This window comes from Heptranchias perlo, chromosome 28, assembly GCF_035084215.1.
Source record: "Heptranchias perlo isolate sHepPer1 chromosome 28, sHepPer1.hap1, whole genome shotgun sequence".
NCBI lineage: Eukaryota > Metazoa > Chordata > Chondrichthyes > Hexanchiformes > Hexanchidae > Heptranchias > Heptranchias perlo.
In genome coordinates this window covers 22,067,388-22,094,153 of record NC_090352.1, presented here as the reverse complement: position 1 = coordinate 22,094,153, position 26,766 = coordinate 22,067,388, and the positions used below count along the sequence as shown (strand labels likewise).

Sequence of the window (26,766 nt, the reverse complement as noted above, 5' to 3'; positions counted from 1 at the left end):
CTAGTCAGAGGCTGATTTTTAAAATATTTATGCAAGGTTCATATCCACTTTGAGAAGGTTCTGCTATAAAGGTAAACGCTGACTTAGCCGAGAGGCTAATTTGTAATATCTAAAAGAGTCTTTGGATTAAGGTGTTAAATTAGTTTTGCACATCTTGTAACTCACGTTTAGAATTTAAGCATGTACAGGCCTGAAGCTGCTGTGGAGATCATAGCTGTTTGGCACTTGAGGTTTTTTCACAATTTAGGTATTGGTTCATTTATTCCATCTAGTAATAAGGTGAACAGAAAGGGGGTGTGATCGGAAGTCTTGGTCTGTTGACTCTGATGAGTGAGTGCCTATATGCAGGGAAGAGATACCTTCGGGTGATGCCTGACTCTAAGAGCCTGCTCAAAACAAAGATATTTCCATTGAGAAATCCATGTTTAAAGTGCAAAGTGGTACCTTGAGTGCAGCTGAGTTAAAAGTAGCAGCAGAAGTCATGACTCAACCCAGAAGTACTAAAAAGATCACTATCCAGGCAAAGAAACACCAATCTTTAATAGCAGAATTCAAAGTGGCCTCTTCAATGTAGTTTCTGCCTCAGAGATACCTTGCAGCAGCTCGTACTGGTATAGTGGTGGTAACTATTTGGGCCAGAAATAGGATTATATCTTGGTTGAGACTTTTAATTACTATAACATTTTATAAAATAAATTATCTGCTATATTTCTATTTAAATCTAATGGGATGTTAGAACAGCTACAAAAATGCTTTATGATTTAGTTAGGAGGATTTAACAGTTGAGTCCTGTATTAATTCTTTTGCAATTCAACACCACTCTTTATATAAAATGTGATGTCTCTCCAGAGTCATTAGTCATAAGAGTGCATCTAACTATGTCAAAGTAAGAAGACTGTTCATGAGGGTGCAAATAAGATTGTTCTTCAGACATTACCCAATCTTCAAATGTTAGGTCACAGGGGGAGAATTGTACACATGATCAGGAAATGACCCCTCACATTGATTTCCTGTGAAAGGCGTCATTTAAGGACCAACCAAGAGCCACTCTTCATTAGAAACTCTAAAATCATGGGAGGGAACCCTCCAAACAGGATGGTTCCCTCCCAGTCGGGGAACACTTCAGCAGTCATGGACATTCATCCACCGACCTTCGGGTAAGCATACTCCAAGGCGGCCTTCGAGACACACGACAACGCAAAATCGTCGAGCAGAAATTGATAGCCAAGTTCCGCACCCATGAGGACGGCCTCAACCGGGATCTTGGGTTCATGTCACGCTACACGTTACCCCACCAGCGAACAAATGTTATCTGTTTTTAATATAACGGGTCAGTTGCTGTCTTTTCTATGTTTCTACCTCTCTATCTCTGTTTTTTTTTTGTTTGTTGTTTTTTTTTGGTGATTAGTATATTCTGTGAGACCTGGCAGGTAACACCTGTCTGTCTGCACACTGATTGCCTTGGCAACGGGCAGTTGAAAAAACTGTCTGTACTCACCAAGCATTGTTCTGTGAATTATAAATGCGATTTCATTTCGAGGATTTCATTTCCACATCGTTCACCTGACGAAGGAGGAAGCCTCCGAAAGCTTGTGAATTTAAAATAAAATTGCTGGACTATAACTTGGTGTTGTAAAATTGTTTACAATTGTCAACCCCAGTCCATCACCGACCTAAAATCATGGAGCAGCAAACAATACATGAGTATCAATCATAATTACATGATACCAAATAATTTAGCTTTGATCAGCTTGACTAGGGGGTTGGGAGATGTGCATCTTAGTGCCTGTAGAAATTATAATAAAGCTGCAGTTTACCCACAGAGGAACCTACTATGTGGAAGAAAATATGTCTGTCTATTTTTGTTATAAGGTGAAAGAAGAGGGCACAATACCCTTTGCCAAATGGGATAAATGTTTGCAAGAAGTAGATTTTGAAATGGCCCAGAGATATTTTAAACCTTCTGACACAGTTCTGACAAAGGTTCTACACCTGAATCGTTAACCCATCGGTTCTCTCTACAGATGCAAATTGATCTCCCTAATATTTCCAACATTTTCTGTTTTTGTCTTGGATTTTTAACATCTGCAGTTTTCTGCTTTTTGTTTGTATTTTAAACCTAAACCTGTTGAAAATAGGATGCAAAAACATTAACAGGCCAATTACAGTACACAATAGCCTAAATCCTGCTGTTATAAATGAGGCACAGACAAAGTCATTAACTATTGCACTGAAAGGTTTGGCAGCCGCTCCCTGACAGTCTTTTAGCAGGGGTGGGGGTGTGGTTGGGGGGGGGGGTGGCAGGGTGGGGCAGGGCAGGGCAGAGGGGGAAAGGATGACTAGAGTTGTTTGGGTATTAAGTTTGTAGACGCAGTCAAAGCTCCACTTTCCGCCCTCTCACTCCTCCACTCAGGCTCTTTCCTTAAGCACCATAGTTGTAGCTGAAAACTCTTGGCAATGATGTTATGTCTTAGAACTGTAAAATATATATTTCAGTCAACATATTTGAGATAAGTGTTGCTAGGCTGCATGCACAGTACATTTGATGTGTCTGCTTAGTCACCTGTATTTCGTTTTAATAAGTTTTCTCTCTCTTACAAGACTCCATCCAAACCTAATAATGATCCAGTCATGCACTAAGAGGGAAAAAATTTGGGTTGCAAGATCAGGCCTGTGTCACATGTATAACCACTTGGATTAGCACTAGTTTATTGTGAGGCCTATCCTCTAGGCTCCATATTTGCTTACTTAAGCTCTCTGAGTCAACACTCTGTAATTTCATAACTTTAAATTGCAAATCAGCACAAGTTGCCTCAGATTTCCTGTCTTATCAGACTTATCTGTATCAATGATCCGTATCCATGATAGAGTTATGATTATACGGATTTTTAAAATATAATTTTTCTAAAACTTATATTATGTGGATGTAGTTCTTTTATTTATAACTTTCTAAGGAAGCTACACCCCAAATTGATTGTTACTCTAGATGCTTTGAGCAGATGAATTTTATGGTCGGAGGAGGGAAACCATCTTGGAAACCTGACATTATTCTGGCCCTGACGGGCACTGCAGGAGAAAATTGATGTGTTAAACCCTGTTGATCACGGAGGATCACTTGGATACAGGAAGCTGTTGAGGGAGGAGGGTTAAAAATATCTTCACTGTGACCTTTGGCATACAAATGTTATGATCAGTACAAGACGATCTATGTTACAACCAAAAAAATCCGTATAAGCACACAGCCAGTTCTGTTTAAATTCCTTGAAATATTTTTATCACAAAGCTATTGACTGTGCTTGTTTTAAATCAAATTAATGTTACAGTGAAATACTGAGATCAAGACTGAATTTTATAACCTTAAAGGAACATTATCTTTTTGTAAGAAGTGTTTTGCAAATGTTTTTCAATTATAAATAAAAACCTAGTGTAAATGATATTGAAACATGTTATTATGTGACTTTTGAGCTGTGTCGTTGTGACAAAAATGACTCACCTCTTCTCCTTCCCCAATCAAAAAGAGGTTTATCAGACATTCTGTTAATGAAGACAGTGCCCCTCTAAAAATGCTTATATTATTTATTTTACACAAACTTTATGCCTCTTCATGTAGATGCTGTTTTATAAAATAAAAAGTTATAGCTTTTAAAGGATTAGGAAATCGTTACTGTAACCCAGAGGGCTTTTGGTTGAGGCTGTCATGCCTTTCACTGTTCCACACCCTTCCTGGGAATGAGGTCAGGCTGCAGGTAGATGCGAATACACAGCTACATTTATCCCTGTCTGACAATGTTGAAAATGGTAGCTGTGGTGGGGTAACAGAAGTACAGCTAGTAATAAACAAAAATTGGTGGTAGAATATTAGCAATTCTGTTGGCAATAATGCCAAATTAAGGCACGTTGTTCCCTTTAGAGTACTAATCATGGAATTTGTTTGGTCTTGCAACTGAACAGGGTAAGGCTTAAAATATTGCAGACGCCCAAGTAATAGTGCTGACGTATTGCAGTAGTCATTCCCTGGCAATGTGGTTAAAGAAAATCTAACAATGATAAGAATCCCATTTAAGTCAAACAGTGGCTTTCTAAATCCCTTTTATGTCAAACAATTACTTGAAAAAAAGTACACAGAGCTCTGATTCTATTATCAGTATTTCTGGATGATAAAAGTTGCTTACCTTGTCCTGTTCTGCAGAACTATTTTTATAGCAGTAGGAGTTCTCTTTTTATTTTTCTGTTTCATTTACCTCTTTAGGACTGAGACTTGGGAATTTTTTTTTGCATGTTCACGTCTCATGGACAGAGGCTTGCAGACGTCACTGTGACATAAACAGAGTCAGACAGCTGATTACTCCATCTCAGCTGATCCAGCCACAGAGCTGTAAATAGCTCTTTGCTTTCCATCTTTAGCGCCCCTCTTCTCATCAGAATCCAGCTTTTACATAACTCACATTTTCACTCTCTGTGGACGTAAGCATCATTGGGGAGATGTCAGTCTGTTAATTGGCGGGGTCACTTTAATTGGGACCAGACACTCGACTGTATTCCAGAATGAAGATGAATAATTCTTTTGCAGCAATACTTGAATTATTCAATTCACCCAGTGCTAAAAGTAAATGACTCTAACAGATTAAAGCTTCATGTCTGAGTAGGTCAGCATTTGCGTGGCATGAACTTTGACCTTTTTTTTGACAAACAAAACCCTTCCATTGACAGCTCTTTGCAATAATCCCGCTGTCAGTTTGACTTCTGGAACTTAATCGCAGGAGGAAGCTGTCATATTGCAACACAATGATAGCAAGCAACAAGATTTTTTTAATATGATGAATGCCTTTTTAATATGTAACACAACATATAATGGGGTACCCTCTGCAACATTCACAGTACTTTACATCTGTTTCCATCATTTGAAAATGTGCTGAAGCACTATTAAACCATTAGCTGCCTCATTGTGAAAGCAGTGAGCATATTTGAATTCTCGTTTGTTTAAATTACTGAAATTTTCTCTGTTCCCCTCCTGTAGGTCTTATCTCCTCCCTGGGGTAAAATTCACCTTGCACAAGTGGCCCTTTTTCATATGTGAATCTTGATGAATTCCATTGGGTTATTTGACCACAGCGGGCAGCACCACAGCCAAGTCCGATCCTGACGTCTACCCTCTTCACTCTCCACGCAGGGTCATTGGATAGCAATCAGGCGTGGTAAACCTTGAAAATACTCTTCCCCCTCCGTGATCTGGGGGTGCTGAGCCAAATGTAGAACCCCTACTGCCACCTGGCTGAGATCAGCTGGCTCAGTGTACACCAGGGTTTGAACCCACCACCTGCCTGTTTGTATGATTTAAGATACTAACTGGATAAGATTGTGAGCTATCGGGTTTAACTCTTGACCTTTCCCTTCAGTTTTTTGTTTTTCCATCTTGGAAAGGAGCTTCTCTAGCCTGACTGTTAGGTTCTCATCTGTAATGTTAACAAGTCTTCACTATGCTGACTGACCTGATTTGCATTTTCTGTTTTTCAACTGTAATCTTTTCTTCTTAAAAGCCATTACAAAGTTAGAATGTTTCCAGTTACTAACTGACACTGTTAAAATAGAAATATCGCAAAGCTGTTTATAATTCGTTAATTAATGAAATTGTCATCAGGGTAAGAGATGCTAGTTTTGGAGAACAGAATGCTTTTTCTGCTTTGGTTACTCCATGTGAGCATCAAGCACTTCCGAGTGAGGTTCACCTGCCGTGAAAGGCATAACGGCTTCCCCACTGGTTAAAATAGCATTCGGGCCCCTCTGACGTATAAAAGAAACAAAGGAAATCCCTAGAAACGCAAAATACTAGAGCTAGAATATCAGGGCCTCTTAATTGATCTCTGTATGAACTCACCCAGTGTTTACTTAATATCATTTAGAGTTCCCAGATAAAGAAATGCAGCTGGTGTAGCCATTTAGAATAATTTACAAAATATAAGGGCTGACATCCCAATCCCTTCCCATCATCTTTTATTTACTAGCGCTTCTGTATAACAGGTGGCCGATTCAATCAGTCAGTTTCCCGCCGGATGGGTTAGGTTAAAATTCTCCCTACCCGGTCCGTCCTGTCAGGTGGACGTAAAAGATTCCATGGCACTATTTGAAGAGAAGCAGGGGACTTCGGCTGGTGTCCTGCCCAACGTTATCCCTCAACCAACATCACTAAAACGTTATCTGGTCGTTTATTTCATTGCTGATTGTGGGACCTTGTTACGCGCATATTGACTGCCACATTTTCCTACGTTACAACAGTGACAACACTTCAGAAATATTTCATTGGCTATGAAGTACTTTGGAATGTTATGAAGGGTTTTTTTTATTCATTCATGGGATGTGGGCGTTGCTGGCGAGACCGGCATTTATTGCCCATCCGTAATTGCCCTTGAGAAGGTGGTGGAGAGCCGCCTTCTTGAACCGCTGCAGTCCATGTGGTGAAGGTTCTCCCACGGTGCTGTTAGGTGGAGAGTTCCAGGATTTTGACCCAGCGATGATGAAGGAACGGCGATATATTTCCAAGTCGGGATGGTGTGTGACTTGGAGGAGAACGTACAGGTAGTGTTGTGCCCATGTGCCAGCTACCCTTGTCCTTCTAGTGGTAGAGGTTGCGGGTTTGGGAGGTGCTGTCGAAGAAGCCTTGGTGAGCTGCTACAATGCATCCTGTGGATGGTACACACTGCAGCCATGGTGCGCTGGTGCTATATAAATGCATGTTCTTTCTCTCTTCCTTATAAGTGTGGTATATGAGAGGAACAAATTTATTCAGCTGCCTGCAGTTGCTAAGGAAAATATTGATTTATTATCCAGGAACTAATTCAAAAAACATTTACTTCATTCCCTCTGGGAAGATCTCTTAAACTCTTTCCAAACTTTTTCAGTGGAAATATGCATGACTTTTAACAGCATAACTGCTGACTCACTGTGAGCAATGCCCCAGGAACTCTGCCGGTACGTAAAACAACACTGAGCAAGGCAACATTTAGTGATTTGATGGTTGAATCCCTCCATTGACTCCCCTTTTATCAATAACACAGCTTGACTGAGCCAGATGGAAACAGGGGAGCTGGAACAGAAGCAGGCAGACAGGAGGTGAGTTGTTGTCATTACCATTTTGTTCTCTCTTGTGTTGGTGAGAACAGCCTGGAATTTTAAGGGGTACTTTCACCAACAGGAGTTGTGTCTAAATGCATAGACAATTTCTACTGATTTTTCCCGAGTTGCATTGCTGCACAGCATTAACAGCTATGTAAATTCCATGTGAAATGAGGACTTTGAACACTCAAAAATTGTGACTTAAAACTTCAGTTTGTTGTAAAACATTAATAAAGCATGTTTATTTAAAATGCTACCTCAGTCATCCCTTCTTCCTACAATCAATAAGCTTTTTAAAACCTAACCTTAATGATCTAACCGCCACTACTTTGATTTATCTTATCTTCTGTCCTGCTATTTTCAGCTGTTTTGCTGCCCCTCTCTATGGACATTGGCTCGGCACCTAAGTCTTTCAGGTTTGCTTCTTTCGTAAGCATCGTAATCAAAATGTGGAACGGCTTCACAAAATATGAAAGTGTAAACTTGTGAAAGTACAATTTTAAAAGATAAAATGTAAAAGAAACACCTGTAAATCATGGGAGGAGTTGTGCCAGGTCTGAAGAGAAACAGTGTGCTTATGTACTCATGTCATCAGGTTCCACTAATGCAATCTATAAAAATTACTGAAAAATTGACAAATGCTAAACCCACATCTCCCTATATCATTGTTCCCTCCTTAGCCCTTAACTCCATTTAAACCCTATCCTTTTCCTCTCCCCTGCATCCCTGATTTCATCTAATTTTTATAAACAGCTTAATTTTCCCCAACTCGTATCCTACATCTTATGTCCAAATTCTTTCTTTGGATAATGCTTACTTATTAAATAGTCTCTAATCTCATTGTTCACATGAATCCAGTTTACCTGGAATCTGACTAGAATCCCTCAACTGTTCCTTGTCTTGCTTTGCCCTGCCCAAGCCGTGATGTAATGCTCCTACCTGACCACAGCTATACATTTAATTGAGGCATTGTAAATAAATTGTTGAATAAAGAAATTGAAAAAAGAATCCTCTGCTCTCAGCTACAACATCCCGCCTAAATCCAGCCTTAAGTTATAGTAGCTTCTGTAATAGATATCAATTACAACAACTAACTGCACACCACTGCACATTTGGTCACCTTAGCCTACATTTTTCAATTGGTGTTATCTTAATGCCAGTGTTAACCTGTTTTAAAATGAATGGCTTACCACCAATGTTAATCACAATCTATTAGCCCTGCTGAATCTAAAAGCAAAAAAAAAACAGAATATACACTGGGGATACATGAAATAGGGTAATCATAAACATGTTTGATTTATATAGCACCGTTTCAATTATATCACTCAAAATGATTGACAAAATGAATTACTTTTTGAAGTGCAGTGACTGTTATATAGACAAACACAGCACTGTTCTGCATCAGCAACATCCTACAAAAGCCATAAGGTTAAGAACCAGATAATCTTTTTTTTAGGTACTATTGGTTGAGCAAGGAATTTTGGCCAGGACAACTCAATGCTACTATGCAAATTGTGAAGAAAACTTCTATTAATCTCCTTTTGCTAATGTGTATATTCTGTATCATAATTGTATTATTCAGTTCATAATTCTGACTTGTGTATTATTTTTATGAAAACCTTTTTTATATGCATTTAATGCAACAAGTTGATGTCCTCTGAATTCAACTTCCTGTAATCTGATGCACTTTTAATCGTCAATCCTATTTGCATTAAAAACAGAAAATGCTGGAAAAGCTCAGTAAGTCAGGCAGCATCTGTGGGGAAAGAAACAGAGTTACGTTTCAGGTCGAAGGCCTTTTGTCAGAACTGGAAGATGTTAAAAGAGTTAAAGTTTTTAAGCAAGTACAGAGTCAAGGAAAAGGAGGTGGGAGGGGAGGAAAGAACAAAGGGGAAGGTCTGTGATAGGGTAGAAGGCAAGAGTGATTAAATGACAAAATGGATGATGGTGCAAAGTAAGGAGGGTGGTAATGGGACATATTAAGAAACAAAAGATTGAAATAGAGTAGCTGTGAATGGCAACAACAGAACCATTACCAGCACTTGCTGTCTGAGAAAATGGGAGCAGTGGTTATGATCTGAAGTTATTGAAATCAATGTTGAGTCCGGTAGGTTGTAAAGTGGCTAAATGAAAGATTAGATGCTGTTCCTCGAGCTTACTTTAAGCTTCATTGTGGAACAGTGTAAGAGGCCGAGGACAGAGAGGTCTGACTGGGAGTCGGACAGGGAATTAAAATGGCAAATGACCGGCAGGTCAGGGTCACGCTTGCAGACAGAGCGGAGGTGTTCAGCAAAGCGATTACCCAATCTGCGTTTGATCTCCCCAATGTAGAGGAGACCGCATTGTGAGCAGCAAATACAATATACTGTTTTCCTCAACTGAAGATTCCCCTCCACTGTAGTTGACAGGGCCCTTGACCGTGTCCGTCCTATTTCCCGCACTTCTGCCCTTACCCTTCCCTTCCCTTCCCTCCCAGACCATTATAGGGTCCCCCTTGACCTCACCTTCCACCCCACCAGCCTCCACATTCAACGTATTATCCTCTGCCATTTCCGCCACGTCCAGCATGATCCCACCACCAAACACATCTTCCCCTCCCCTCCCCTTTTCAGCATTCCGAAGGGACTGCTCCCTCCGCAACACCCTGGTCCACTCCTCCATCACCCCCAACACCCGCTGTCCTCCCCATGGCACCATCCCGTGCGAGCGCAGGAGATGCAATAACTACCCCTTCACCTCCTCCCTTCCCACCGTCCAGGGCCCCAAACACTCCCTCCAGGTGAAACAGCGGCTTACTTGTACTTCTTTCAATTTAGTATACTGTATTCGCTGCACACAATGCGGTCTCCTCTACATTGAGGAGACCAAACGCAAATTGGGTGATCGCTTTGCTGAACATCTTCGCTCTGACCGCAAGTGTGACCCTGACCTGCCGGTCGCTTGCCATTTTAATTCCCCGTCTCATTCCCTCTCTGACCTCTCTGTCCTTGGCCTCTTACACTGTTAAAATGAAGCTCAATGTAATCCCGAGGAACAGCACCTCATCTTTCAATTAGGCACTTTACAACCTTCCGGACTCGACACTGATTTCAATAATTTCCGATCATAACCACTGATCCCATTTTTTCAATTGTAAACAATTTTACAACACCAAGTTATAGTCCAACAATTTTATTTGAAAATCACAAGCTTTCGGAGGCTTCCTCCTTCCTCAGGTGAATGTCAAGAACTCCTCGAACCTTTCGCATTTATAAATCACAGAACAATACCTGGTGATTACAGATAATCTTTCCAACTGCCCGTTGCCAAGGCAATCAAAGTGTTCAGACAGAGAGGTGTTACCTACAGTACCACTGAATATACAAACAACCAAAAAAAAACAAACAAACAGAGAGAGAGAGAGAGAGAGAGGTAGAAACATAGAAACATCCGGAAGGAAGAGAAAGACAGCAAATGACCCGTTATATTAAAAACAGATAACTTTTGTTCGCTGGTGGGGTTACGTGTAGCGTGACATGAACCCAAGATCCCGGTTGAGGCCGTCCTCATGGGTGCGGAACTTGGCTATCAATTTCTGCTCGACGATTTTGCATTGTCGTGTGTCTCGAAGGCCGCCTTGGAGTACGCTTACCCGAAGGTCCGTGGCTGAATGTCCTTGACTGCTGAAGTGTTCCCCGACTGGGAGGGAACCCTCCTGTCTGGCGATTGTTGTGCGGTGTCTGTTCATCCGTTGTCACAGTGTCTGCATGGTCTCGCCAATGTACCATGCTCTGGGGCATCCTTTCCTGCAACGTATGAGGTAGACAACGTTGGCCGAGTCACAGGAGTATGAACCATGTACCTGGTGGGTGGTGTCCTCTCGTGTGATGGTGGTATCTGTGTCGATGATCTGGCATGCCTTGCAGAGGTTACCGTGGCAGGGTTGTGTGGTGTCGTGGAAGGTGTTCTCCTGAAATCTGGGTAATTTGCTGCGAACGATGGTCTGTTTGAGGTTGGGTGGCTGTTTAAAGGCGAGTAGTGGAGGTGTGGGGATGGCCATAGCGAGGTGTTCGTCGTCATTGATGACATGTTGAAGGCTGCGGAGAACATGGCATAGTTTCTCCGCTCCGGGCAAGTACTGGACGACGAAGGGTACTCTGTTGGTTGCGTCCCGTGTTAGTCTTCTGAGGCGGTCTGTGCGATTTTTCGCTGTGGCCCGTCGGAACTGTCGATCGATGAGTCGAGCGTCATATCCCGTTCTTACTATTTTTTCAGACAGCAGGTGCTGGTAATAGTTCTGCTGTTGCTATTCACAGCTACTCTAGACCAATCTTTTGTTTCTTAACCTTTTGTTTCATTCCCCTTGCCTTGCACCATCATCCGTTTTGTCATTTAATCACTCTTGCCCTCTACCCTATCACAGACCTTCCCTTTTGTTCTTTCCTCCCCCACCCCCCCACCCCCCAACCTTTCCCTGGCTCTGTACTTGCTTAAAACCTTTAACATCTTCCAGTTCTGACGAAAGGTCTTCGACCTGAAACGTTAACTCTGTTTCTTTCCCCACAGATTCTGCCTCACTTACTGAGCTTTTCCAGCATTTTCTGATTCTATTTCAGAATTCTAGCATCTGCAGTATTTTGGTTTTGAATCCTATTTGCATAATGGTTGATATGGATTAGGAAAATTGATGGTAGTGCATTGTGCATATTTCACTGCTGTGTCTGTATTTTCACTGAATTCAGTGACAGCATAGTTTACATCAGTGAAGTATGAAGTGCACTCTAAGACACATAATCGAATAGCATTTTTCACTGGATTGGTGTTTGTTCTTTCGTTTCTGAGGTGCAAGGATATCTCACCAAACTAAATAGTGAGAAATCTAATCATTTCATTCCAGTGTCAGTCTTAGTTGTCACTTAAGATGTAAACCACTGAGATTCAAAGCAAGTGCCTTCATTGTAGATGTCTATGCTTCTTATCCCTCTTCACAGTTTCTAAACATAACTTTACAGAACATAATCTGTTGAGATACTTTGTAATGTGAAAAGCTGTGGCTGAGATCCTATTTATTGCTACTAAATGTAAACAACTACAGAGATCCGTGGGACATTGTGTGATTGAGGCATTTTGGGCAGATTATTAAATAAAAGAAACCAAGAATAAACGGTCTCCAGTAGGTTTAAAGGAAAAATATAGATAAAGTTGGAATGAACAGAAAGATAAAATGCCTGACAGTGCATTTGAGGCAGCTGGAGATGTACTGCCTGGTGCAAAATACAATCTGGTGTCAAAAGTACTGCAGATGCTGGAAATCTGAAATAAATACAGAAAATGCTGGAAACGCTCGGCAGGGTCATAGACCCGAAACATTAACCCTATCTTCCTCTCCCCACAGACGCTGCTTGACCTACAATCTCATGTCAGCCATTTGAAACAGATCTTGAATCCAGAGGACTCCCATTATTAGAACCATAGTGTAATATCAATACTGAATGCATAATTCCTGGAAATTAACTGCAGATTATTTGTCAAGACTTGCAGAAACCATGTCACATATCTGAACACATGCTTGTTTTAATGACATGGAAGCACTAAATCTGTGTACTGCACAGCAGCTTCTAGCATGAACAAAACCAGTTTACTCTCCCCCAGTGTAAAATTTAAGCAGAATAATATACTGTAGCAGGGAGTAATTCTAAGATTATAAACTAATCTTAGTATGCAGCTGATTGCTATAAACAGCTCAGGCATTAGTTCCATGGTTTAAGACATGGTATGAACCTTTCAATTAGAGTATTGCTTTGTAATCAGTCAGAGGTATCCATTATTCCCAAAGGACTGTGAGTGTAATTGTAAAGCTATACTGGTCTTTAAATAGTTTTTATGACCCTTCATAGAAAGAATAAGTTGCATGGGAATGATTATAAAGCAGTAATCTCATCTAGGAACTTGTATTTATAAAGCATCTTACCATGTCTCTCAGAAATGTCCCAAAGCACTTCACATGCAATGAATTGCTTTGAAGTGCAGTCACTGTTGTCATGTAGCAGTCATTTTGTGCACAGGAAGGTCCTACAAACAGTACTGTAGTAAATGGCCAGTTAATCCTTTTTGAATGCTGGCCAGCAGAATCCCTGCTCTCTTAAATAGTGCCATGGTGTTAACATCCACCTGAAGTACTGCAACAACTTGCATTTATATATCACCTTTATCGTAGTAAAACATCCCAAGGTGCTTAACAGGCAGACAGGACCTCAATGTAATATCTCATCGGAAAGGCAGCACCTCTGACTATGTGGCATTCCCTCAGAACTGCATTGAACTGCTATTGTAAATTGCTAAATCTGTGGAGTGGGCCATGAGCTCTCAAACTTCTGATCAGAGGTGAGAGTGCTACCAACTGAACCAAGCAGACACTGACACTGACATTGTAAATCTCGATGGTAGCCATGATGTGGAGATGCCGGTGATGGACTGGGGTTGACAAATGTAAAGAATCTTACAACACCAGGTTATAGTCCAACAATTTTATTTGAAAATCACAAGCTTTCGGAGGCTTTCTCCTTTGTCAGGTCACATTCACCTGACGAAGGAGAAAGCCTCCGAAAGCTTGTGATTTTCAAATAAAATTGTTGGACTATAACCTGGTGTTGTAAGATTCTTTACAATTGTAAATCTCAAGAATGAAGCAGTCTGTAGCTTTTGCTGAGTTTTGAGATTACTGTTTTATGATCACTGTCATGTAGCCCTTTTAAAAAAAAATCTGACTGTTGAGGGGTGCAGTTTGGTTTCTTTTTGGTCTCTTTTCATGCTGGCAGTGGGTGTTAGTGGTAGACTTTGGCTAGGGAAGTCTAGTTGCATGATAATGTCCCCATTGAAGTTAATGAGTGAAAACCAACAGCTGATTACTGGGAAACAACATTTAGTATATGTTTAAACAAAATCCAATGACAATGAACAGTCATATTGTGAACCCAATGAACAGTCTTAGTGAACCCAACATAGCAAAACTTCCTTTTGTAATGAAACTTTCTATTGTCTCAGTTTCCTCACCTTTTAACCAGATGCAGTAACTTACCTGTAGCAATGAAACTGCAGTGGACCTGAGATTCATCCTGTTTCAAATAAAGTTCAAATATTATGGATTAATTGTGTGATCCATGTTACTGATGGGGAGACTTTCCTGCTGCCAGGGCATTTTGCAAATTTGGGCTCACATTATTAAATGGTCGGAACATCATGAACAGTGCAAACTGAATTTCTGATAGGCACTGCCAGCCAGCAGTCTGGACTCATAAAATTCACCCTTATATCATTTTATGTGGGATTTTAGCTGTGCCAAAGTAGGCAAATTTAAACCAATTTCTGTTACTGCTATCTGGAAGGAGCTTATTCTGCCTTTGTTTGAGAGAGTTGTGTATGTGCTTTGAATGAATACACTCCATTGTGTCTGGAAGCATTGCATCTATATGACTAATTTAAACTGCTTTCTGTTAACTACCAAAGATTTCTTTTTGTCCTTTTGGTTTGATTAGTTTGTAAATAGAGATAAGTACACAGGTCCTGTTGGTATATAAGTGCTAGCTTCAAAGGAAGGCCAGCCTCAGTTTATATTAATTACTTGCTTACGGGACAAAATTTGGTTTGATTAATTCCTTAGATGATGTTTGCCACTGCAAGAAAGACACCGAGTTATTGGGGTTAATTTGAATTTACAGCAATGGTGTGAAAAGGGTGATATTGGATTGGCCATCTGTTATACACACAGCCTAATTTTTCTTTGGGGTGTATAATGAGCGGCCAACATTCTGAAAGCACACTTCAGGTGCTTGGATTGATTGGGAAAAGGGCTACAGAATAGTTCAGCCAGGGTTTCAAGGATCATGGTGGGGTTCTTCATATTGTATGGATTCTCTGGAGGACAAAGAGGAAGGTGCACGAAGGGCAACATGGTGATCAAGCAGGCAAAGGTCCACCCTTTGCCAGCTACAAGGCATTCATCCCAGCTAATAAGGGACACCTCTTCATAATCCCATCATCCATCCACAGAACAACAGTCCTGTCACCACATTCCATCTTTCCCAAACCACAGATTCATCAATACACAGACATAAATACTATTTTAAGTACTGTCTTACTTAGCCTAGTGCTCCTATGAGGTGATCCTCCAGTGGCTGCAACATGGGAGGTGGAAGGCTGCTGTTGCTCAGTCAAGGACTTCCAAGATGCTTGTAGTCTGCAGCCTCTAGGAGCTGGGGCCTGAGATGACACAGTTGCAAACTGCAGCAACTTGACAGCTGCCGAGCAGTCTGGCTCAGCCTGTTTTCTGGCACGTGTGTGGGTACTGGTTGAGGGAGTCGTGAGGGTCCAGACGTGCTTTCATCCTGAGAGATTCCATTGGCAGGACAATCCCTGCTATCAGGCTGTGGCTCAGCTCTCTCACTATAGCATGCAGGGCATTGATTTCAGTGCTGGTGCTTGGAAGGGTAACAGCAAGTGACGGTGCATCTTTGGTACGGTACTCCATCTCAGCCTGTGCTGCACCAAGGCCTGAGATATCTGATTGACCTAGAAAGAGGGGAGAGGGACAAGGGTTAGCAAGCAATGACAAGGGTCAGTAACAGATGAGTAGCAGTACAACGCCACCAGGTTGTCATGGTAAGTGTGAGAGCTAAGAAGGAAGACCGAAGGATGGAAAGATACCCAAACCCCCTGCTGTGCATGGCCTTCAGTCTCGCAATCTCCAATCCACTGTTCCCTCTCTCTCTTTCTTCCCTCCTCTCTCTACTTTCTACTCTTCTCTCTCCCTTCTCTCTTTTCTCTCTTCTCTCCTCTCTCATATTGATGGTGGCCTCCTCCATAGGTGTAAGCATGTGCACCAAGGCAGGACCTCCTCATGTTCTTGCACTCCCTTCTATTGTTTGCAAGCTTCTCCTGCAAGAAGAATGGAAGTGGGTTAGTGTATGTCCTGTTGAAGGGTTTTGAAGATGTGTGTGGCAGCTTTGCATAGTATGCATGATGACAGGAAGAAGCAACCAGTGGAGGGAAGGGGGGGGCATAGTTGTGAGAACAATAGCGGATCCTGAGTGTGCACGTGCAAACAGAAAACGGCTCAGTGAAGTGTTTGTTGTAATTGGACAAGAGTCATGGGAAGCAGGGTAGGGAAGGATTACTAGTGCTGAGGCTAAAGTAGGGTGCTGCAGAACTGTGCAGAGAATGAGAGATGTGAAGGGGAGTCTTACCTTGCCAATCCCGGTGAGGTTATTAAATTTCTTTCTGCACTGCTACCAGGTCCTGGGTACAATGCCGGTGGCATTTATGTGCTCTGCCACCATTGTTGGGAAATTTGTCTGGGCACCACGGACCCAACAGAGGGAAAGATCCCTCCTTCCTACTGCTGACTTGCTCTACGGCGACCTCCAAGGTGCCATTAGAAAATTTGGGGACCCTGAACAAAGCCATTTTGTCAGCAGATTCAAACACTTAATTGCACTAACCAACATTGAAAAGTGCAGGCTGCCTTTAAGTAATGGCAGCCATTCCGGATTTCCCACCTTCCCAATCAGGAGCTGCCTATAACTGGCAGATCGCTGATTACATTTAAATGGGGCCCAACCATTAAAATAGATTGGGACCCCTGCCAAAGTCACCAGGCGGGCGGAGCTGACGGCTCAACCGTGATCCGCTCGATCTACACTGCACATCAAAATCGACCACTGTGTTTTGAGAGAGAGATGAGTCAGGAGAGCTCATCGTTATTTGCACTATGATGATACTTGCACACAAGTAACACAATGATAGGTATCACCTTTACTCTGTGCTGGTAAACAAGGGAAGAACTGCATGCCATACATGTTTTTATGAAAGGCAATGCCATTTACAGGGATTCTACTTAATGTTATAGCATATTCCAACTCTGTTGTGTAGATTGAATTTTGAATACAATAGTTTTAAAGTCAAGTGGTGCCAGAGTGCAGACTGCTAAACCTGGAAGCAGCAGAGTTTATCATTTGTTGAATCTCAAATTGAATTGTCTGCCATTTTCCTGCTCATGTAGTTAATTGTTCAACCTTCCCATCATTTAGTTAAGATCATCTAAAAATGAATAGAGATTACAGGCAGTTATAAAACTAGTTAAAAGCCACAGCCTCTGAAACAACTGTGTCAGCCGTTTTGTGATTGGATGCTGAAACAATGACTAAGTTGAATACAACCCATAGCACATTCCTTTCTAAAGAGTGGTTACTAAAATAATACTGTGATTGAAATACATAATGGTGTGCTATAGAAATGTCAGGCACAGGAATAAGATCTGCCCCCAAACTTTTTAAATGTTTTCCTCTGGTAAATGCATTGTGTAATGGTGAGTTATTGTGCAATTATGAATGTTGCACAAGCCTTTCGCATGGAGCAAAGGAGCTTATTATGCAATTTGCCATCTGTGGTACAAACTGCATAAGCATTTGACGATTCAGATAAAGAAACTTTTACAAATCTTGCTTTCACCTTATCGTTTCTTACGATGCATCTGATTAAATATAAACATAGGGGTGACATAAATTGACCATTCAGTTACTGCATTGATTTAATCCTTTCAGGACTGCAACAGTGATCTTGCACCGCCCCTCTTAACAATAGAAATCAAACTGATTCTGATTAATTTTTCTTCAGAATTTGTCATATAGGGTTCTATTTGCTTCAAGATTTATTTGTGCTTTTAACAAATATAAAGGATGAAGATTACAGCTCCAAAGCACAACTGAATTGCTCATGAAGATTTGAATTGGAATAATTTATACAATTTATAAACTATATTAAATGTTACTTTTCTTTCCACATGAGTCAAAAATCTTCATTTGTTCTGAAGAGAAATTGATTTTGGAGATGACCCATGACCTGTCACACCGGCAACCTACAACCACCCTTCTTAGACATACAGAGATGCTGGCACCCACATTCTAACTGACCTATGCCTCTGCATCTCTTCCCTCGCAGAATTATGCTTCATCCTCAGCTGTATCACTTTTTTTTTCAGGTCTGGATTTTTTTTCCCTTGCTTCTTCACATCCCAGCCCTAGATGTTCCTAGTTTCCTATCACTGATACAGCTTTTCCTCCTCGACTTGGATTTGCTATCTCCCTCTCTGCTGCTTTGCTTCCTCTATATGGGGCACAACCCTGACTTCACAGTCCATTTTCTACGTGCTGTCAATATTCTACCATCCTGAGTATTTAATGAGTAGATATAGAGCAAAACCCTGCCATCTGGTTTGATTCCAAATTCACTTAAATTCTAGTTAACACCAGTATCATCCATATTCTATTTGAATTATCAGTGTCCATGTTTTATCATGTAATCAATTGGAACTATTAATACAACGTTACTAGGGATGTCAGTAAGATCTCATTAAAATGTACAGATTCAAGCATCTACTACAACCAGGTTAACATTTTCCTCAAGCATTTTCCTAAATGGGAATAGTTTATATCTATAAGGCTGAAAATATAAGCTTATCAGATACAGTATAACAAAATCCTCACTGCCTGCATGTGAACTTGACATTTGTGATACATTCCCACTGCGTTATCATGATGTTACATTTTATTTTGTTCTTTTTTCACTACTCCCCCCTCCCAGGGTCTCCAACTTCAGAGGTTTTCTGTGTGAACAGACTGATTTTACTGTCATCATTGTGGTACACACTACAAGTGTTTTTACTGTGGTAATGTACTTGCTATGTACTCAGTGGTAGAGATTACTGCACAGTTCAAATTCTCAATTTAGAGATTTTATTTTTACTTTGAGATACCAAGATGAAGAGCTAAGCCCCGTAGTGCAGGACACCACCAAAGTTGAAGAGAGTAAAAGAAATGAGGTAAATTAGGAAGCACTGATTAGTGAAAAACAAAGGTGATTGGAAATTCCTTTCAGAAATGTAAAGCCTTCTCATTCCTTAAAGGATTAAAGAAGAGAAACATGATTGGAATCATGTTAAATGCAGTAAGTCACAACAAACTGCAGAGTTATCTGTATAAGCAAGAATTGCTGTACAATACTGGCAGTGACTAAGCTACGAGTAATTGGGCCTTGGCTAAAATGAACCAGTAAGCAATGTGCTTATACCTATCAGAATCCTATCTTGTGTCACATTAATATGTTTCACTGTTTGTGAGAGTGTTTTTAAGTCTGGACAAAGACAGTATTCTTTTGGACGGCTAGAATCATAAACTATAAAAAATCCTAAACTAAATTATTATACATGATATTCTACTCTTGTGTAATTTCCAAGCAAGATGGCCAATATGTTAACTAGCAGGCCATGTAAAAATCACTATTACAGTTGGCTTGGTTTACTTAAACAAAAGCAAAACACTATGAATGCTGGAAATCTGAAATAGAAACAGAAAATGCTGGAAGCACTCAACAGGTCAGGCAGCATCTGTGCAGAGAGAAACAGAGTTAACCTTTCAGCTCGATGACCCTTCATCAGAGTTTCACTTACCTTGGGCTGCATTCTCAATTATGATTACTCGCAACTGGTAGCTGGAATTTTAGCTTCTTGTGAATCACTGCTGAAGAAGCAGCAATTTGACTTTGCTTAAAGTTCACGAACTGGGTTGGGAATATTGCTGTGTTGCTCTGGAACCAAAATGTTCAATGAGCTCTGAGCCAGAAAGCTAGTGCTGGAATTTGTGAATTGAAGATGTGCCTCATTGCCACTAGCAGTCAGAGGTCTCAGTTAAAGAGGTAGTCTCATGAGGAACAGAAACCCAGATACTGAAAGGGAACTGTGAATATAACGAATGTTGCAGCTGACACCCTGCAGGCTCAAGTGGCCCAGTAACCATGACAACTAACATGGCTTGTTCCACTCCTAGTTATATAAATTTACAGCTAATCTTACCTGTGAAATTCAAATATTCAACCACGTGGTATTAAATGCAGAAAAAGTGAAATTCAAATATCTTTGGCAGACTCATTTTTAAAGGGGTACTGTCTACTTGAAAGTTGGCTTAATTTGGTTGTAAACACACACAAAACTGCAATAACTTTCAAATGCATCATTATTTTGCTTTCACATAAAATTATTACAAAAATGACCAATTTTAAAAAAAGACAATTTTTTAAAAAAAAATAATTTTAAAAAATGTTTTTAAAGAGCCTCTTTAAGCCATTAGAAAGAAATACTTTATACAGTGCCTTATCATGTCCTCAAAATGGATTGAAGTGCAATCAATGGATTACTTTTATTATAGATATTCTGTTTTAGGATAATGTTGGTTGTGGGAAGAATGTTGACCAGGGCATTAGAAGAACTCTCTACTCTTCTTTGAATGTGACAATGGGACCTTTTTTATTTCCACCTGAGCAGGAATATGAGGCCCAGATTTCACATTTTCTCCAAAAAACAGCACCTCTGGCAATGCAGCACTCCCTCAGTGTACTGCACTGAAGTGTTAGGCTAGATTATTTGCTTGAGTTCTTGAGGGGAGCTTGAACCCGCAACCTTCTGGCTCAGAGATGAGACTTCTACCGGCTGAGCCAAGGTGACAGATAGCGGGAGAAATTTGACTTCCACCCAAAATGGGGTTGTGATCAGGCCTCTACCATGCCGCCGACGAGATGGGGCGCCAAACGGGCATTCCACTACAGCTCTCCGGCTCCAGGTGGCGCAATATAGGGCAGCCTGGAGGCCGACCCAGACAGCAGGAAAGTAGGTTTGGTGGGACGGGAACTGATCACTTGAGGGGGAGCACAGGGTCACAGCAGCCCACATTATTGATCTCATTGAAACATATAAAATTCTTAGAGGGCTTGACATGGTAGATGCTGAGAGGCTGTTTCTCCTGCCTGGAGAGTCTAGATCTAGGGGTCATAGTCTCAAGATAAGGGGTCGGCCATTTAGGACCGAGATGAGGAAAAATTTCTTCACTCAGTAGGTTGTGAATCTTTGGAACTCTCTACCCCAGAGGACTGTGGACGCTCAGTCGTGGAGTATATTCAAGACTGAGATTGATCAATATATGGACCCTAAGGGAATCAAGGGATATAGGGATAGGGCTGGAAAGTGGAGTTGAGGTAGAAGATCAGCCATGATCTCATTGAATGGCAGAGCAGTCTCAAAGGGCTGTGTGGCCTATTCCTGTTCCTATTTCTTATGTTCTTATTCTTCATTATTCTTGGGGATCCTGGAGGAGCACGCCTAGTGGCCCCACAAAAATAATTTTCACATCGCTTATTAGGATCTCTTCCTCCTCACCGGCTGGTACAACTAGGTGGAGCGTGCAAGGCGCACATTCTGCCCATTTGTATTGGGCATTGATGAAGGGTGAATTTTGCCACTGATGAATTTCTTCCAAGAGCCAATCGAATGCTGTGTTGGAGGGACTCTAGGGTTTTTCTTTTCGTACGAATCAACTAGATGGGGTGAATGACTTGTCTGTTTTATACGTGAAATCACAATTTCTCTATACAAAGTGTTAGGGAACTGACCATTTAAACTGTTTCTCAGCCAAATCAGTTTGCAAACTTATTGTAACTCATCTTTATTTTAGTTAGATTTTAGATTGGCTTTGCTTCAGGTTTATTTTGCACATCAATGGTGAATTAACACTGTAGTGCCAATCCTGTTGAGACTGTCAGAGTTGAATTATGTAGGTTGTAGTGTCACTTGATTTTCTGGCATTTTAGCTTCAGGATGTAACTTCAGAGTTTTAAGTTCTTGAAAATTTCATTCCTGGTTCTTCATTTCCCTCCGCGATTAAGAAAGTTGAGGAAAGTCCATGACATTGCATGTTATTCATGGTCTGCTGGAAGGGGCTAAATGGACTTTTCATTCTATATTGGGGAGGGATGCTTAGTTAAATACATCTAGTGATGTGTCATGGGCAACCATGGTTCCCTGGAGCTTGCATGATTGCCTTTGGGAATGAGGAATTTTACAGAGTCGTTCTGGGAAACGTATCATCCCTGGCCTTGCCGACCTACTTTGTCTCCCGGTCCTCCAATGTTTCCAATTTAAAATTCTCATCTTTGTGTTTAAATCCTTTCATGGCCTCACTCCTTTCACTTCTGTAACCTCCTCTAGCCCTACAACTCCCTCCCCTGAGCTCTTTGTTTCTCTGACTGGCCATTTATGCATCCTCCTTCTTTCACCCTACCATTAGCGGCCGTGCCTTCAGCCATCTAGGACCCATGCTCTGGAAATCCCTCTCTTAAACCCTTCCACCACTCTTCCTTTCAGAGTTTCCTTAAAACTCACCTCTTTGATGAAGCTTATGGTCAGCCTCCTAACACCTCCTTTGGTTCGGCATCCATTTTTGTCTGTTAACACCTCACTGAAGGGCCTTGGGACATTTTTCGATGGTATAGGTGCTATGTAAATGCAAGTTGTTGTCGTCATTCCTGAAACTGGTCGCAGGTATTTTTTCTCTTTTTTTTTTACTTCCTCCAGGAGGTGAATGGGGTGGGTAGGGCACAATGGATAGGGTAAGCATTGTTAGGCTTTTCTCAGCCTCTTTTCATATGTTTGTACCTACACATCAGGTGTATGTGGATCAAGTTGTATATGTGCATTGTGTGACAGAAGGTGAATAAGACTGTGGGAGCACAACGGTTATAGTGTGCTCCAAGTGTAATAAATAATCAATTACAGATATCTCTGAGTTCTTGCATTCAGAATGAAAAGCAAACAATGGATCCGAATTGAGGGCACTCTAAATGTGTATGTACGTTTGTTTACACGTATATTGGGAAGTTACTTTTGAATTGGGAGTGATTCCACTTAACTGTTTTTATATCCTTTAGAGATGACAATGACCTTATTTTAGGATAATGGAACAAAAAGGCATTTTTCATTTTGATCAGTGTGTTCATAAATTCAGAGTTTGATGTGTTACTCATGAGAGAATATTGCTTTAAAAGAGGAACATTTTTAATATACCTGGTGGTTTCTCAGAAATAAAAAGTAGTCTTTTGGACTTTAAAGGGTTAAAATATGGATTCCCTTCAGCTCCAAATTTTTTTGCATCGCAATTTGCTGGAAGTGCGAGATCAAAGGGATGTCTGGGACCTTGGTGAACGACGGGACCAACAGCCTATCACCTTAACCAATGAAATTTAAGGATAGAGATAAAAACAGGAATGTCAGAGAAGGTGAATTAGAGTCAAATTAGATAAAGAAAGATAAGTAGAGAAGAAAAGAAAGATTATGGTAAGAGAGAGAGAAAAAAGAGACCAAAAGGAAAAGTAAGAAAAAAAATCCACAGTTTCAATTGTTCCCTTTTTGGGCCGTCGAGGTTGAGTGGCATTGCAAGAACATAAGTCTCATAATTAAAAGGGTCCTTACATCAATAAATACCAGCCCTAACATTCTGTGGCGAGTTTAATTTGTTTTAACAGAGCAAATGCAGCAATTTCTTGAAAGTCATGGGGAGGGTGTCAGCGAGCTCTGTTTTTTTATGAGATTAAATCATCCAGCAATTTGTGGAGATTCGCAACTCACGGTGTATCTCTTCCTCACCACAAATTGTTGGGTTTTTTTACACACTAGTAGTGCATTAAACTCGCTGTTATTTTCCCAGCATATTCTGGGCCATTATCTCTTTCTGTGGTCAGATATGTAAAAAACCGCATTATGGCAGTGAAGTTGGCTCTAAATACTGATTTATTTGTTATCACTCATTGTTTCACTAAGATTCATATTTACTTACATCCCTTTAATGTGCTTTTCAGTCACAGAATGTCACCTAGCTGTAAAGTCTTGCTCTTAGAACAAAAAATTTTGGGCCGGATTTTGCTGTGAGCAGTGAACGAACGGCACTTGCCATTCGTTCAACTTACACTTGCCAATAGACTTTCTATGAGCTTTTGCACGGCAAGTTACTGTCAACGGGACAGCCAAATGATGTGGCGGCCTCTATAGGGCATCTGGGACCTGTGTGAACAGGGCAATCAACTGTGTATCTTCTTAACCAAACAGATTGAAGAATCGTTAATAACAACGCAGAGTCAGAACCAGGAAGTATAAGTTAGAATAGTGAATTCATTGTCAAATCAGGTACAGAAAGCGAAATGAAGAGAGGGTAAGAAAGATTGAATTAAGAGACAGGAAAAGTAAAAAAAAATTAAAATTTTTTCTTTAAATGTCCAACAATAATTAAAATATGAAGGAAAGAGACTCTACACTTGTAAAAGTTAATTTTCAATGCCAGAGAGGTTGTTTGGTAGTAATTAAGACCTATCACGCCTTTAAAAGGGTACTTAGACTTGAAATGACTTGATTAATTTTCTGTGGCAAGTTTAGTCCGTATCTGAGGTAAGTACAGGAACTTCATGCTGTTCAATATATTTGAAGGTTGAGTCAGCTGGCGAGATGCCATTTTCGCGCAGCATTTGGAGGAGCATCGCACCTCGGACAGCAACATCCCGATTTCCGCATTTAACTGCACATGTGCGGTCGCCGGAAGTTACTGTTCGATTTGCACATAAATAACAGTGAGCGCTGTTAGCTTCACCGTTGTTAATTGTATCGTGATTTATATCGGTTACTGTTAATTGTATTCAGGTGGTGTGTGTCAATTGGGGACTCTTGTTTGTATCCTTTTTATATCCTTTTGTATCCTTATCTAGGGTGTGGTGTTTGTGTAAGGGGAATCTCTGTGAATAAAGGCTTGGAAGCAACTAAAGACCAGGCTCTCTTCTGTCCTTCACCACTTGGCTATCCAATTTATAACAACCATTATTTTTTACAGCAACATCCGGCCCATCATGTTAGCGATGAAAACAGAAATATGAAAGTAGAGGTTAATACCTTCCTGAATGCATTATGTTTAATCTGAAATACAGGTTTGTGCCCATAGAGGGATTAATGCAATGCATTTTGAAGTTATTTCAACTGTCAGATTAGATTTAGTATTCTTCATGCAAATTTAAACACAATGGATGATTAAGCATCTGCTCAACCAAATGAAAAGGATTTCACTGGATTGGACCAGACTTGTAGTGAATTCTGTCATAGTGAATATTGAAACTTTATTTGTTATGGTGAAAATGTCCAATATCGCAATTAATTTTCTGTGCAACTAAATGGAATAATTCTCCTGGTAAAAGGAAATTACTGCCCACCTGAGTGCTAATTCAGTGGAGGTGTCTCACAGGAACCAGAACCTTTAGTTTTAAAACCTTTTTTCTATCTGGGCTTTAACTGATTAACTTAATATATGTTAAAAGCATTCATTCTGGTTCAGCTCCAGGAAACTCTTTCCAAGGACAGCAATGTTTGATTTGTCTCTATTTAATGTGTGTTTTAATCACTGAATATCACACAGCTGCGAAGTTTTATTATCAGAACAAAAAAAATGCTAGCCCTGAAAACCGAAATATAAAAAATAGAGGTTAATGTATATCCAGATATTAACTTAAAGCTGAAGAAAGGTTTTGAATCTCTGACTAACTGTTTGCTATGGCTGAACTTGAAATTCCTATTTTCTTCTTTTTATGTCAGACTGCTGTGGTGATGAATCAACTGATAGAATGCAAATATAAAACAAGATTACTTGGAATGGAAGATGGGGAAATGTATTTATAGAGGTAGGAGGTTAAGTTCAGTTGTGAATATGTGAAACCTGTTGATGTTTCAGGAGGGGTTTCCTAATCTATTAAAATTTTTAAAATCTTACATTTGTAACATTTTTATAAATTTTAAAAATAATTCATAAAACAAATTTTCTTTACAATAAGGTTCCACCGTTTTCAAAGCATACCTCAAGCCATGAATTGAGTTTTTCATGTCTCATGCACTTTTGAATCAAATAAAATGCAGAGTGCTTTTCCTTTTAGCTTCAGGGTTTGTGGAATCTAATTTTATAACTAGCAAGGGAACTTCTGGAGTTAGAAATAATCTATTATAAATTTATAGTGTTAATATGAATCTGAGGAATTCCCACAGGTACTTTATGTATTTATAAACTAAATCACTGAACGCTTTCCTACGTGTAGACAATGAATGCCAGAGGCAGGTTGCAAAGACGGATGTCATTAATAAGTTATAGGATACTACAGTGAGTGAAGTTATATTGCCATTGTCGAACTGCCATTTTACAACTGAGCCAGAGGAATGGTATTTTTCTGCAAGGAAGTTTACCACATCAGTAACTTAAACCATGCAATGGTTAGTAAGGTGAAATTGGTATAATTCACGATCAAACCAACTGGAAATCAACCACTACACCTGTGTTAATTGGGTCACTTTTGACCTTTGGATGACCAACTGGCAGAGAGTACTAGCCGGTCGCCTGTTCCCATGGCGAAGAGGCAGCTACGATTTTGAGGTACCGGCCTCACTTACGTTGGGCCGGCACGCTGCGGGATGACAAACGGGCATCCTGATGCGGCTTGCCGAATTAAGCCTGGCTAATAACGGGCCATCTTGGCTGCCATCAAGGTAAGTGCCAGGGGGATGCCATCGTGGTGGGGGAGGGGGGCAGCAACGGCCCAGATCGTTTTGTGGGGTCTGGAGGTGCACTCCTTCTCTTCCAGGCCCCCAAAAAATAAATTCAAACTACCTTTGCTGGGCCTCTTCAGCTCTGTCACTCGTGGCAATGATCAGAGCATGCACGGCACACACTCCAACCATTTGCAACCTAAAATGACAATCGGCGACCTGGGACCCTGATT

General features: G+C 40.7%; 2 long non-coding RNA genes across 5 annotated transcripts in view; one reads left to right on the top strand and one right to left on the bottom strand.

Annotated features, from left to right (window-relative positions):
• LOC137344923 (uncharacterized) overlaps nt 1-4,272 on the bottom strand; it is a 104,007-nt gene extending 99,735 nt beyond the window's left edge. For all 3 annotated transcript variants that reach the window (XR_010968496.1, XR_010968494.1, XR_010968497.1), the window contains exon 1: nt 4,173-4,272. This is a non-coding gene — a long non-coding RNA (uncharacterized lncRNA). The remainder of the gene's footprint in view (nt 1-4,172) is intronic.
• Nucleotides 1-26,766, top strand: part of LOC137344924 (uncharacterized) — a 50,401-nt gene that overhangs the window by 20,166 nt on the left and 3,469 nt on the right. The window contains exons 1-2 of one of the 2 annotated variants that reach the window (XR_010968499.1): nt 6,969-7,107; nt 25,595-25,680. This is a non-coding gene — a long non-coding RNA (uncharacterized lncRNA). Of the gene's footprint in view, nt 1-6,968; nt 7,108-25,594; nt 25,681-26,766 lie in introns of those variants that run through there. The other variant, XR_010968500.1, reaches the window with a different exon arrangement.